This window comes from Anolis carolinensis, chromosome 3 (genome assembly GCF_035594765.1).
Source record: "Anolis carolinensis isolate JA03-04 chromosome 3, rAnoCar3.1.pri, whole genome shotgun sequence".
Taxonomy (NCBI): Eukaryota; Metazoa; Chordata; class Lepidosauria; order Squamata; family Dactyloidae; genus Anolis; species Anolis carolinensis.
In genome coordinates, this window is record NC_085843.1 from 27,847,090 (window position 1) to 27,862,180 (window position 15,091).

Sequence of the window (15,091 nt, forward strand, 5' to 3'; positions counted from 1 at the left end):
AGAACGCCACAAGATTCAAGATAACAGAGTTTATTGGATTACAGAACTCAAAAATGTCCGTAAAATACAAGGGCCAGGCAGTATTAGCCTTTAGGAGCAAAAAGGGACAAGGAAAAACGTTCAAAAGATAAACCGGATTAAACCGGGGTTTAATCCGGGTAAAAACAAACTGCTTGCTTCAGCCTGGGGATAAACAAAACAAAAGCCGAGGAACAAAAGATACAAAAGAATGCAACTAATTGGCAGCAGATTCCTCTCTGCTGCCAACACTGTGCTTAGAGTAACTTGCGTCGCTCCCACACACACAGCAGACAGGATTTCCAACACGAACAGATCAGCCAAGGATTGTAGCAGTAGAGTAGACCCAGTTCCTTTCCGTAGATCAAAGCCAGAAGCAGACGTTTGTAGTTTCCAAGTCCAAGAAGGGGGAAGTCAAGCCGTGGTCAGTTCAGTCCGAATTTCAAAGCAGGAGATGGCGTCCGTCAAGAAGACGACGGAAGGTCAAGCTAATAAGAGTAAGCACAGGTTTGCACAAACAAATGCCCACACAATTCCTCCCGCCGTCTGACCCTGAATTCCAAAACAACTTACGTATCAGCACACGAAAACACACCAGTCTTCAGGAAAGCGTCCCACACAGATCCCAAGCGTTCGTCCAGATTACCTTGCCCAACGCAATTTGCAATTGCTCCCAAGCCCCATTTTATGCCAGTTACAAATCCTCATCACTGTCAGCTGTCCTCCTTAACCCGGGCGTTTCCTCATCACTTTCCTCATCAGAGCTGGAACACCTCTGACTACGCCCCACAGCATCTCCAGCTGTGGATCCCGTCCCATCCCTCCAGCTTGACCATGGGTCTAATCCTGAAGGTCCCCATTCATCTTCTATCCCATCATTACCAGTGGCACCCAATTCCTCCCTCACCCGAGTCCAATCCATCTCATCCTCCTCCGAGCTAACCAGCCCCTCCTCCATTCTCTCCGTAAACCCCTCAAAAGACTCTTCGTCAGATGGTGCTGCAAAAATGTCTCGCAGTCTTTTTCTTTCTCGCTCCTCGAGAGTATCTGACTCTCGAGGAGTCTTACGCCCACGTCTGTCAGTAACAGAGCCATGAGGCTCAATCATAACACTATCCCCTCTCACAAAGGCCTCCTCCCCCGATGGCGGAGAAGTGGCAGTGATACCCTCCGCTATAGCACCACGACGACTGGAGGTATCTAGTTTCAACAGCGAACGATGGAAGACTGGATGGACCTTTAAACTAGATGGTAAACGCAAACGAAACGCAACGGAAGAAATCTTTTTAACGATAGGAAAGGGACCCAAATACCGAGGCGCAAACTTTCCCCCAGCCTGTTTAATATGTTTGGAAGATAACCACACCAAATCCCCTTCTTCCAACTCCTCCCCTGCCTGCCTGTGGCGGTCAGCCTGAGTCTTTTGCGTTGCCTTAGCTTCCAACAGTAAGCGACGGGCAACATCATGCAATGCAGCCATTTCCGAAGAGCGGTACACAGGGTCCGAAGAGACCACATTGGTCGATGGCGCCACACCTCCCCGTGGGTGAAAACCATAAGTTAGCTCAAATGGCGTATGCTGACTAGACGTGTGCACCGCATTGTTGTAAGCGAACTCCGCCACCGGTAACCACTTCACCCAAGCCGTGGGTTGATCTAAACAAAAACAACGCAAATACTGCTCTAAGAGCCCATTAACCCGTTCCGACTGTCCATCCGTTTGCGGATGAAAGGCTGAAGAAACGTTTAACTTAGTCCCTAAGCACTCATGGAAGTGTTTCCAAAAGCGTGACACAAATTGCGGAGCCCTATCCGAAATAATCACCTCGGGTGCTCCGTGCAAACGATAGATGTGCTTAGTAAATAGTAAGGCCAACGTAGGGGCCGCCGGAATGGTTGAACAAGGAATAAAATGAGCCAGTTTGCTAAATAAATCCACCACCACCCAAATACAAGTATAACCCCCAGACTTAGGCAAATCTGAAATAAAATCCATGGAAATGATTTGCCATGGCCTCTCCGGAACAGGTAGAGACGACAACAACCCTCTAGGGCGCCCAACAGGCGTCTTACTCTGCTGGCAAACAGCGCAGCTGTCACAAAAGCGCAGAATGTCTTGCCGCATCTTTGGCCACCAGTAGCTCCTGGTGATAAGCTGTACGGTCTTGAACCTGCCAAAGTGCCCAGCCATGGGTTCGTCATGGTGGGCTCTAATCACCTCCAACCTGAGGGCCCCCACTGGTACGTAGACCTGCCCCCTGCGTACCAATACTCCGTCTTGATCTTGTAGATGCGGCAGTATTGTACGGTTACCTGCTGATAGCAGCATCAGTTGCTCCTGAGTCCACACATCATCCCTCTGAGCCTCAAGGATCTGGTCATGTAACCCGAGCTCATTATCTACAACACATAGAGAGGCAGTAGGCAAGATGGTCTGACATACTACCTGCTCATTGGTCTTAAACTCCGGCTTGCGGGATAAAGCATCGGCCCGCAAGTTTGCCTTCCCCTCCACGAACTGCACCTTGAAGTTAAACCTGGAGAAAAACAAAGCCCATCGGATTTGACGCTGGTTTAACTTCTTTGCTGTTTGCAAGTGCTCTAAATTCTTGTGATCAGATCTGACCACGATCTGGTGCCGTGCCCCTTCAAGCCAGTGCCGCCACACCTCAAACGCCACCTTAATCGCCAACAACTCCTTCTCCCATATGGTATAGTTCTGCTCGAAGGGTGTTAGTTGCCGCGAGTAAAATCCACAGGGACGCAAGGTCCCTGAGGAATCCTTCTGAGACAATACAGCCCCCAACGCGTAGCTAGAAGCGTCCGCTTCTACCACGAACGGTTTGTCAACATCAGGATGTGTTAGTATGTTGTCCGATTGAAAACTAGACTTAAGTTGTAGAAACGCATCGTGAGCTTCCCGCCCCCACACAAATGGCTGTTTCTTACGCAGGAGCTGCGTCAAAGGTACCGTGAGCTTTGCAAAATTCGGAATAAACTCCCGGTAGTAATTAGCGAAACCTAAGAACCTTTGTACATCCTTCTTAGTCTTAAGCTCCTGCCATGAGTTGACGGCGTCAACCTTATGTGGGTCCATTTTAAGTTCCCTACCTGACACTACATGACCTAGGAACTCCACTTCAGGCACATGAAAGACACACTTGGAAGCCTTGGCGAAAAGCCCATTAGCCCGCAGACGGTGCAGAACCTGCTTGACATGTTGACGATGTTCTTTCTCGTCCTTAGAAAAAATCAAGATATCATCCAAATAAATCACTAAAAATTGGTCAATTAGGTCCCTGAACACATCGTTCATGAACCTCTGGAAGACCGCAGGAGCATTGCAAAGTCCGAAAGGCATGACTCGGAACTCGTGGCATCCGAAACACGTGTTAAATGCCGTCTTCCATTCATCCCCTTCCCGTATACGGATTAAGTTATATGCCCCCCGCAGGTCAAGCTTGGTAAAGACCTTGGCCCCTTGCACCCTTGATAACAGTTCCGAGATTAAAGGTAGCGGGTACCTATCCCGAATGGTGTATTTGTTTAGGATCCGATAGTCGCAGACCAGCCTAAGTTCCCCAGTCTTTTTGGCTACAAAGAATACTGGTGCCGCAGTTGGAGAGCTAGATGGGCGAATAAACCCCTTGGCTAAATTTTCATCTAGAAACTCCCGCAAAGCTTGCCTTTCCGGTACAGTCAAGGCATACAGCCTTCCTGCTGGCAATTTCGCACCTTCTGCTAGCTTAATGGCGCAATCATATGGCCTGTGCGGTGGTAATTTGTCCGCTTCTCTTTTACAAAATACATCAGAGAACTCCCCATACTCAGCAGGCACTCCCTCCATATCAGATTGAGTAACATTCAGAGTGCAACAATCCTGCCTCTTTAAGGTCAATTTACGTGTCGCCCAATCTACTTGTGGGTTTACTACAGCTAGCCAATCCATCCCCAGAATCACATCATATCTAGGCAAGCTCGTAATATCCCACACAAACGTTCCCGTTACTCCCTGCACTTCCCACATTACTGCTGAGGTTTCATGGTTAACCACCCCAGTCTCCAGCAGTCTCCCATCTGCTCCTTCCACCCACACGTCGCATGCCTTGCGCACTCTAGGAATGCCATGCTTCTTAGCAAACTCAATATCTACATAAGAGACCGTAGCCCCTGAGTCCAGCAGTGCCAAAGTAGAAACAAGTTCCCTTCCCCCAACAGATAATGTAATGGGTACGAAAACATGCTTCCTCCCCTCAGTTGACTGCTTGAGGAGCCCTAGTGCGTTGGACTCACGTCGCACTAGGGCTGGCCTTTTCCCGAAAGCTGAGAAGGTTTCACATTACAGTTTTTGGCAAAATGCCCTGCATTCCCACAGTACAAACACAACCCCAGCTGCCTCCTACGGCTCTTTTCCTCTGTAGACAGCTTTTTAAAGACCCCAAGCTCCATAGGCTCTTCCCCCATCACCACAGGTGCCCTGGTTACATGCATGGGTGGCGCACACATTGCTTTCGAGTGTTTACGAGCCTCGAACCTTGCGTCCAAACGCAGCACCTTAGCTACTAAGGCGTCCCAATTTTCAGCCGGCTCCAAGCGTGCTAATTCATCCTGGAGCATATCACTTAACCCAGCAGTAAATAAAAGCATGAATGCATTTTCCCCCCAATCCAGCTGGTGGCGATACAAGTTAAACTTATTTAAGTAATCCAAAACAGTCCCCTTTCCCTGTTTCAAACGATACAGAGCCCACCCAGCATTCTCCGTGCGGAGAGGATCCCCAAAAGTGTCAGTTAATAACTTTTTGAAATTATTCAAATTGTCCTTGACTGGGTCATTTCCCAAAATTAAATTAGTGGCCCATTGTCCTGCGGGACCGGTCAACAAACTCAAAATAAATGCCACCTTGCTAGTGTCTGTAGGAAAAGCATGAGCACTGAGCTGGGAAAAATAAAGCTCCACTTGTGCCAAAAAGGTTGGCAACTTGCACCTGGTTCCGTCAAAGCGTTCAGGAGTCAAAACATGTCCTTTCACAGCATGAGCTGCTTGACTGACGGTAAAAGCCGTTTGTAATTGCTCAAATTTGGCCCTTAACTCCTCCATCGTCTTCCTGACGGGTTTATTACTGCAATAAACTTTTTATGGGCGTTGGGCAATCTGTCAAGGACAGAACGCCACAAGATTCAAGATAACAGAGTTTATTGGATTACAGAACTCAAAAATGCCCGTAAAATACAAGGGCCAGGCAGTATTAGCCTTTAGGAGCAAAAAGGGACAAGGAAAAACGTTCAAAAGATAAACCGGATTAAACCGGGGTTTAATCCGGGTAAAAACAAACTGCTTGCTTCAGCCTGGGGATAAACAAAACAAAAGCCGAGGAACAAAAGATACAAAAGAATGCAACTAATTGGCAGCAGATTCCTCTCTGCTGCCAACACTGTGCTTAGAGTAACTTGCGTCGCTCCCACACACACAGCAGACAGGATTTCCAACACGAACAGATCAGCCAAGGATTGTAGCAGTAGAGTAGACCCAGTTCCTTTCCGTAGATCAAAGCCAGAAGCAGACGTTTGTAGTTTCCAAGTCCAAGAAGGGGGAAGTCAAGCCGTGGTCAGTTCAGTCCGAATTTCAAAGCAGGAGATGGCGTCCGTCAAGAAGACGACGGAAGGTCAAGCTAATAAGAGTAAGCACAGGTTTGCACAAACAAATGCCCACACAATTCCTCCCGCCGTCTGACCCTGAATTCCAAAACAACTTACGTATCAGCACACGAAAACACACCAGTCTTCAGGAAAGCGTCCCACACAGATCCCAAGCGTTCGTCCAGATTACCTTGCCCAACGCAATTTGCAATTGCTCCCAAGCCCCATTTTATGCCAGTTACAAATCCTCATCACTGTCAGCTGTCCTCCTTAACCCGGGCGTTTCCTCATCACTTTCCTCATCAGAGCTGGAACACCTCTGACTACGCCCCACAGCATCTCCAGCTGTGGATCCCGTCCCATCCCTCCAGCTTGACCATGGGTCTAATCCTGAAGGTCCCCATTCATCTTCTATCCCATCATTACCAGTGGCACCCAATTCCTCCCTCACCCGAGTCCAATCCATCTCATCCTCCTCCGAGCTAACCAGCCCCTCCTCCATTCTCTCCGTAAACCCCTCAAAAGACTCTTCGTCAGATGGTGCTGCAAAAATGTCTCGCAGTCTTTTTCTTTCTCGCTCCTCGAGAGTATCTGACTCTCGAGGAGTCTTACGCCCACGTCTGTCAGTAACAGAGCCATGAGGCTCAATCATAACAAGTATTTTCTGTTGGTCATGGGGTTTCTGTTTGGGAAGTTTGGCCCAATTCTGTCGTTGGAGGGGTTCAAGGGGCTTTTTGATCATAGGTGAACTATAAATCCTAGCAACTACAACTCCCAAATGACAAAATTAATCCCCCCCCCAGTCCCACCAGGATTCAAATTTGGGCGTATCGGGTATTTGTGCCAAATTTGGTCCAGTGAATGAAAATACATCCTGCATATCAGATATTTACATTATGATTCATAACAATAACATAATTACAGTTATGAAGTAGCAAAAAAAAATGTATGGTTCAGGGTCACCACAAAATGAGGAATTGTATTAAGGGGTCATGGCATTAGGAAGGTTGAGAACTACTGTTCTACAACATATAGATTACTGTCTCTAGTTCTCTTTGCTTAATGGTCAATTTCTTTTGAGCATGTATTACAGAACTCTATAAATTTCGGTGCAAAGGTATGTGCATGCACTGTGTTATGTAGAATAGTGTAATCTATGCCCAAAATGCATTGGGCTTTTAAAAACAAAGTAAATGACCATCTGTTAGTACTTCAAGCTTTGTCTACTAATTTTCTGTCACTTTTTCATACGTTCTCATTAGTCCTCTCCATTCAACATAGAAGTTAAGCAGATAGGGTGATAAAATGCAGCCCTGATTGTTCTTTTGCCTGTTGGATGTTCGTCCATCTTCTATCCTGACAGTGGTTTCTTGTCTCAAGTACAGATTATGCATTAGGATGATGAAATATTGCAGCACACCATTTCTTCAAGTTATCCGTGTAGATCCATATTTTTTAATATCTACAGAATCAGGCTTTGCTATACTTTTCTAATTCTTCTGAAATTTTTGATGTACTCCTATTATATAACGCATGTTATAATAGTAATAGTAATAATAAAACTTTATTCTCTTCCCATAGGGACTCAGGGCGGTTAACACATATAAAACTACAACAATGCCACAACTACATTACTTAATATCAAAGTGTATAAAATAACAATAACATACTTATTATAGTAAAAAAAAATCTAAACTAGATAAAATAATACATTTAAACATAACAATGTTAGTAGCATTTTCCCTCTGCCTCTTCTGAACCCAGCTTGAACCTCCAGCATTTCTCGCTCCTTACATGGCAGTAATTTGTAGAATTTTGAGTATCATTGTGCATGGGAGATTAACACAATGGTTCAGTGATTACTGCAATTCCTGGTGTATCCTTTCTTGGATGTTTGATTGTATATTGAATACTTCTAACCTGTAGGCCATTTTTTTATTTTCCATATTTCTTGGCAGATTTTAGTTACAATTTGAGTAGATTCTGTCTGTGTTGCTTCAAACATCTCTATTGGCATGCCATCTGTTTCTGGTTATTTCTCCCAAGTGCTCTGAGTGTAGCTCCTATTTTACTTTTTTTAGTTGGAAGTTTGTCTTTACATGGTTCCTCTTCAAGTGAATGTGTTTTTCCTTTCATCTCTTTTATATAATTTCCAACATACTAATCTTTTTATTTCTTTTTGATCATACAATGTGCCTGATAACCATAAACCATCCATACTCTTGGTTATTTTTTTTCTTTCAGTTCTCAGATTTTGTGGAAGAGGTCTCTTGTTCTACCTTTTTGTTGTGATCTATTTCACTCCATGGTTTCACACAGTAATTCTTTGTACCTGTGCACAAGTTACTAAACAGTTATTTCATGGTTCTGACCTCATTTCTGTTACCTTTTGTTTCTCATCTGTTTATAACTGCTATAAGTTTTTTTTATATTAGGTCTGCTACTGGTCTTGTTTTTGCAGAGGGAATGAAGTTTCTCTATCTCTTGCTTCCAGTTATGTAGTTTATCTGCTTTCTATATTAGCTATCAATATATCAGATGATTCATTGTTCTCCTGTTTCATTTATTGATCCTAATCCAAATTTTGCTATAGTCTTTGATTTTGCTCTGTTTCCTATTGCCTATGATTAAGACAGAGTCCTATTTTGATGTATGATCCATTTTTTCCTGAACTCCAGCATATAATAGTTTGATTTCTTCTTCTATGTCTGTACTTAGAGTATACACCTAGATTATGGTTATATCAATATATTTCCTCTGAAATCTTATTGATGTTATTTGGTGAGACTTTATGTTATCATTTTTTGTCTGCTTTTGTTACATATCACTTCACTATTAATGTCACCCTATTTCTTAGATTTTTTATCTCCTGGGTCAAACACTATGTCTGATTCAAAATGTGCACTTCAGGTTCCTCATCTCGAGTATTACAATGTTTATATCTTCTATTTCTTGTTTTACAATGTTCCTCAAATATATGTTCCATTAAATCAATATTTTTTATAAAGCTTTATTTATGTACTTTGAAATATTTCACATAATATCATTGTTTTGTTACATCTTCTATTCCCAGATCTATACTCCCCCCATCATCCACAAATACAGTTCTGTTACTTCTATACAACTATGTATTTGAATATCATCCGTTAAATATAATGGTTACAATATATTTTCTAAATGTTCATCCACAGTCTTTCTTGGTCGCTTGGTGGTTTGAATTTGCCATTAGTTTTACACATGAAGCTAACAAATGGCTTCCATGTATTATCAAAATAGATCTTTCATTTCTCCTTTTACTAATCTTAGTTTAGAAACTAGCTTTTTCAATAGGACTATAGACCATACCTGCCATGACCTTGGAAGAGGATGAAAATGATTAGTTAAGAGGTTTCTCTCCTAGCAGCCGAATCAGGGGTAAATGTAGAACAGCCACCTGAGCAGCCTGACACTGGATCTCACTAATGCTTATCAGGAGCAGGCCCCTCTAGGCTTGGAAGAAACAGAGCAAGATCAGGCTCTTTGAGGGGGGGGGACACCAGCAGTTGATTCACCCTGCCCAACTCCAGCTAAGGGTTGATGCCACCCAGCCGAGAAAGTCCAGTTGGCTGGCTCAGAAGAGGGCCTCTCAATGACAAGGGCTTGTTTGGGCAGCATAAATAGCTGGCCAACAGCTTCATTGCTGAGAAGAACACTGCAAAAAGAGCGACATCCGGTACTTACGTTGATAGACTTGTGTGTGGATTCTGATTTGGACTATTCTTGAACTTTTATTTGTTATTGAACCTTGGAATGGACTCTTGACTAATTTTCCTGTTGGCTCTCTGTTTGAACTAACTGCTGTGTATAATCTTGGGCTGTCTTGGACCACTTGCTTGGTGAATGATGCCAACCTAATGGTACCCTATTTAACCAATTTTTATTGACAAATTCGCTAGCTTTTTCCAGGTCTTTACTATTTTGAGTCCTGCGGCACACAATATGAGCAATAAAATATTTTTGTTTACCAAATCCTTATTCTTTTGAATACAAAGATCATTAGTAAAACTCCCCTGAAGTGTATTGTTTTCCCAGTATAGAACCTTCATGCTTTTGGGCATGTTAGCCACATGTGGCTCCAATTCCCTATTTCTCCACACTTTCTCCAAAATAATTTAAAAACTCCGTTTATTAATTCTATGTTGTTTAAGTCAAAGTATTTTTTTCTCAGTTACGTTGAAATTGATTCTTGGGTTTTCCATTGAATTAGTGGTGCACTCTAGTTGGAAGTATCTATTGGATTTAGACCAAAACATATTATAATTGGGTTTCCTGTTTGAGTGTTCAAAGGAATGAATTTGGATCAAGCCTACACCCAGTTCAATTTGTACTAAATAATATTTGTGATATTGTAATAGTGTTTCTTAAAGCAGTAGATATTTAAGAACATTTAATCAACTTGTTTTATAGCTATATTAAGCAAGGGGAAACTGCTTGATTCCAGAGCTTCCACAACTTTTCTTTGCTCTTCCTTAAGTATTCTTATAAGAATAGATTATGAGCACACTTAAAACAATTTTGGATAAGTAGCAAACTGGTGAATATTAATCTCATACTTAGCCAAATTTAAATAAATGCATGTCCATAGCAGTTTTAGTAGTGGTGCACATGGTTAATTTACTTTGATGAAAAGGTTATTCCTTTTGTGTTGATAAACTTAGGCTGTTTTACACTAGAAGAACTTTTAAACAATAGATTTTAAATAACATCAATTCTGTATGTAGACTTGTTAAAAGGTTCAAGCAGAAAAATAATGTATAAATCTAATATTCATTGTTGAGTATATTATTTATTTAATAAATACATTACCCAATAGATAGTTTTGCTATTGCTAGATTTATCTTTGTCCTGTGGCCACAGGGAAACCTACTTACATTCTTTTTTTCTGTGTTGTCACAAGACTTTGGATGTAAATACTGATGCCAGACAAGATGTTTTTAAGATCTTGGTTTAAGATCTCAGTTTCTTCCAAATTAAAAAGCTAAATGTGTCTTTATTTTCAGTTTGTATTACCAGGATAAAATCAAAGTGAAACAGTAGCATTCCTTTTAACATATGAAGCAATAGTAGTATGTGTGGGGGTGGGTGGGGGGATTTTGATGAGAAAACTTCTTACTTAGTGAAAATCTTTGCCAATTTGTAACATTTTCTACAATGAGAATTAGTCATAATAATTGGGGTTACAGTTATCCTCATAGTCTTTTGATCTTTTTTAAAGTAGGTTGAGGATAAAAGTTTGTTTTCATGGTGACAATGCTGCTGTAACAAATCCATTTGAGATAATAATAATAATAATAATAATAATAATAATAATAATAATAATAATAATAATAATTTATTTATTTATAGACCGCCCTATCTCCCCAAGCAGTTTCCGACATATATTCAAGTGCCAAAAGGAGACCATACAATGAAGTTAAACATCATAAAACAAAAACATACAATCCTGCTAAAACACCACAAAAATTAAAATCCAGTTTCAGTCTGCTGTGTTGGTACTTTTACCCACCCAGTCTTGTGGAGTCATTTTGGTTGTTGGTGTAAACAACCTTATTATGTTGGACAGTTTTAATTTGTATTGAAAATGTATTAAAACAGAAAATGAATGACAACCTGTGGCTATGTAAATCAAATAGCTAAGATGTATATGTTACATTGATACTTCTTTAAAAAATTGCCAAGGTCCAGTTGATCAGCAGTATCTCTAAAGTTTGTTTATTATTCATTGTGAATTTTGATTGATTTAGTCAAATCAGTATACTAGATTGAGATGGTTTTTCTAGTGATTAAGGATGTCTTAATCTGTTATGTAATGTTATGTTTAGAATGAAAACTTTTTAAAAAAGTAATAGATTTAACTGAATTTAAAGCACTACCAAATGTAAGACACACCTCCATTTTTGAGGGTTACATTTTTGAAAAAAGTATTTTCTTCCAAGTTGTTTTACAACTTATACTTATTCTTGGTATAAATTGTAAGCTGCCTTGAGTCCCTTTGGGTAAAAAAGGCGGAGTAGAAATGAAGTAAATAAATAAAGAAATCTAACTGCTTCCGCGGTGGGAATTGATATATCATGTAAAAATGTTGGGGCTAGTCTGTTTTGCGTCACAGTATCTCCGTCTTGGCCAATACTGAAATCTTGTGAAGAAATGGCTTCTGGTGATTACAAGAGTGTCTGAAATATAGTACTCTGAAGCAATTAAAATTTATTGTATTTCTCCCATTCTGTGGAATGCTTTTTCAGTTGAAATTATACATGCATCTGCACTTCCATTATGAGTCAATCTTGAAGATGTGCATTTTGGTGTTTCCTAATTGAAAAATTCCAGTGGAAAATCAGTTTGTTTTTATTAAAACATTTATATTTACTTTCTTTAGATTATCATTTGTTATACCAAAATATCTGATATGAGTGATTGATAATTCCTTAAAAATACAAAAATAAAAGATGAATAAATTTACTCTTCCTATCAAGTATGTCATTTTTAGATTTCCCGGGATTTACCATTATTTCCCAACTGGTAATGCAGTTCAACAAACAAAGCAATAATGTTTTAGCAGTTTGTAATGTAAGTGCTTCAGTGTATTAGATAAAGTCTAATCTTTATTTTTAAAAGTTAATTAGTGGATAAGGGAGTAGTACTGAATGAGTTGGTAATGCCACTTTAGGGCCGAAATGCTGCTTATCTTCAGAATACTTAATTCATAACGAGAAAAAATATTTTTTTCAGGATCCAGATTATCATCACTGAGAAGGCACTGAAGCAACTTCTTAAATTTGACATATTGCTCCATGTTCTTGAATGGGTGAGTATTTGAGCTGGGTTGTACATCTTCGGGGAGAAAGGGGGTGTGGAGCATTAAATGAATGCCACCAAACAAACATTTGTTAAAATGGTATTTAGCATGCTAAACTTTTAATTCCTTCAAAGGGATTTTTGCCAGATTGGTGGCTGGGCTTCAAAATTGCAGATGTAATTTAATGTTGATTCATAATGTCTATAAGGTAAATGTTTCCCCTGACATTAAGTCCAGTCATGTTTGACTCTGGGGGTTGGTGCTTATCTCCACTTCTAAGCCGAAGAGCCGGTGTTGTCCGTAGACACCTCCAATGTCATGTGGCCGGCATGACTGTATGGAGCACCGTTACCTTCCCGCCGGAGCGGTACCTATTGATCTACTCACATTTGCATGTTTTTGAACTGCTAGGTTGGCAGAAGCTGGAGCTAACAGCAGCCGATCCCGCCCCTCCCGGGGTTTGAACGTGGGACCTTTTGGTCTGCAAGTTCAGCAGCTCAGTGCTTTAGCACACTTTGCCACCAAGGCTCCTCATAATGTCTATAATATCTAGGAAAATAAATACTGAGTGGTGGCAGTATGCATGTGTAATGTCCCAACCATTCTTGTTTAGGAGCACACAATCTCCAGGAAACAACAACAGCTTTATTCAGAAAACATAAGTGAAGCACAGAACACTAGTATTTGTCAGAACCCTAAAACCTTTTAGTTTGTACAGCATAATAAAGGTCAAACATCCACATACTTCCCAGCTCATACTTCTCCTCTTCTTCTGTCCCATAACAGCCTTGCCACAGGAATGTCCTTGAATAAGAATTCTCCAGGCCCATCATCACAAACTATTCAGCATCAAATCACTAGATTAAAGTATATTCAAAAGCATTGCAGGTCCCATCATTATGACATCAAGTTCATGGCAGGATTTTGACATCCAAACCGTATGGAAGAAAGATCAGTTTGGCAGTTTCATGGTTGAGAATTAGTAATGCACAATTGTGTTCAGTGTGCAAATAAATGCTGTATAAGGACAAAAGTTTCTTTACTGACTGTTAACAAGGACAGATTGCATTGACCTTTATGATTCCTTCTCCTGCAGTACGTATTCACTGCAGTTGATGGTGGCTCACTTTTTGCGGATTCGCTGTTTTGCGGTTTTTCAATAAAGTCTAAAAGACTCTTATAAATCATAAAAATTATAATTTACAGCCTAAGGAATGGAGGAAGGAGAAGCCGAAAGGAGAGAAAAGGAGCCCAAGCAGCAATGGGAGGAAGAGGCCATTTATCAACACACAATTGGTTGATAAAGACTTAAAATAGTGTATAACTACAAAATTAATGTATAAATATATAGCGTTCCTACTTCGCGGATTTTCACTTATTGCGGGTGGTCCTGGAACCTAACCCTCGCGTTAAGTGAGGGAACACTGTATTTATAGGCAAATTACAATCTCTCATAACTAATCTGTAGTTTTCTACTAATATATGAAAATCCAGAATAAATTACTTTGGAACGTTTCCGGTTTAGAAAAGTTTTTTTCCGCACAAAAACGAAGTGAATTCAGTATGACTTAAAGTGAAGCTGAGAACTGCTTTAAATATTAAGCAACATTTCATCCTGAATAGAATTTAATACACAATTTAATGCAATAAATCAGTGTAGTTGTTTAATTGTTGGAATGACAGCTTTGGAAACAAGAGTTTGAATCCTTGTTCAACCAAAGGAACCCACTGGGTGACCTTGGCCAAGTCCCACTTTTTCATCCTCAGAGGGAGGCAAAGCAACAATTCCTGAACAAATCTTGCCAAGAAAACCTTGTGGTAGGTTCTAGAGATCTCATAAGTAAAAAAGGTATACAGAAAAAAATTATACTTGCTGTTTTCTTCCCCCCAAGTCTTAGAGATAATGTTAGTAAAACATTTCTGTAAGTCTAGAGCATCTTAAATAAAGCATATGTCCTTAGTCCAGTTTTGAGAAGAAAATTCCCCGTGTCCCTTTATGCAAGTTTAAAAGGTTGAAAGTCATGCCTCAAACAGTCCAATAATTTCTTAATTCAAAGATGCTGGTTTGTTTGAACTAACCAAGATAGAGTGAACACACTTGTGTGAACTCAGACAAAACAGGAAACGTGTTTCAAAGCAAAAGTGGAAGCTTTTATTATCCTTTCCTGGTATGTCTTGGGAGGAGAGGAGGGTATGCTGATATGAGGTTTGCTACGTAACCCCTAAACTGTGTTTCTGCATTACAGGCCATTAGATTAATTTCCAAATACCTGAATACTCAATTTCTTCTAAAAACCTTTGTTTTCCAAATGCTGTTACCAGTATTTCTTTTTGCACATGTGGCAGAATCTTTTGGAATCATAAAGTTGAAAGAGATCACCTGAGCCATCAAGTCCAAGCCCCTGCTATGCTGTCTGAATGTTTGAAATTGCTTTGGTATCTGCACTTACATTGAGCTCAGAAGGCATTTTAAAAAAGAACTGAAAAATTATTTTAAAACTTTGATCAGTTGTAGTGCTGCTTTTCATTTTAAATATGTGAATAATAAACTAGCAAGACAAAAGTATGTAGAAGTATGCTACTTCAGAAAATAATGTTA

General features: G+C 40.5%; 1 protein-coding gene across 2 annotated transcripts in view; it reads left to right on the forward strand.

Annotated features, from left to right (window-relative positions):
- The window catches only part of zmym2 (zinc finger MYM-type containing 2), a 105,148-nt gene that overhangs the window by 17,213 nt on the left and 72,844 nt on the right, over positions 1–15,091 (forward strand). For both annotated transcript variants that reach the window (XM_008107977.3, XM_008107983.3), the window contains exon 3: positions 12,426–12,501. The gene's annotated coding sequence lies outside the window, so the exon portion shown is untranslated. The remainder of the gene's footprint in view (positions 1–12,425; positions 12,502–15,091) is intronic.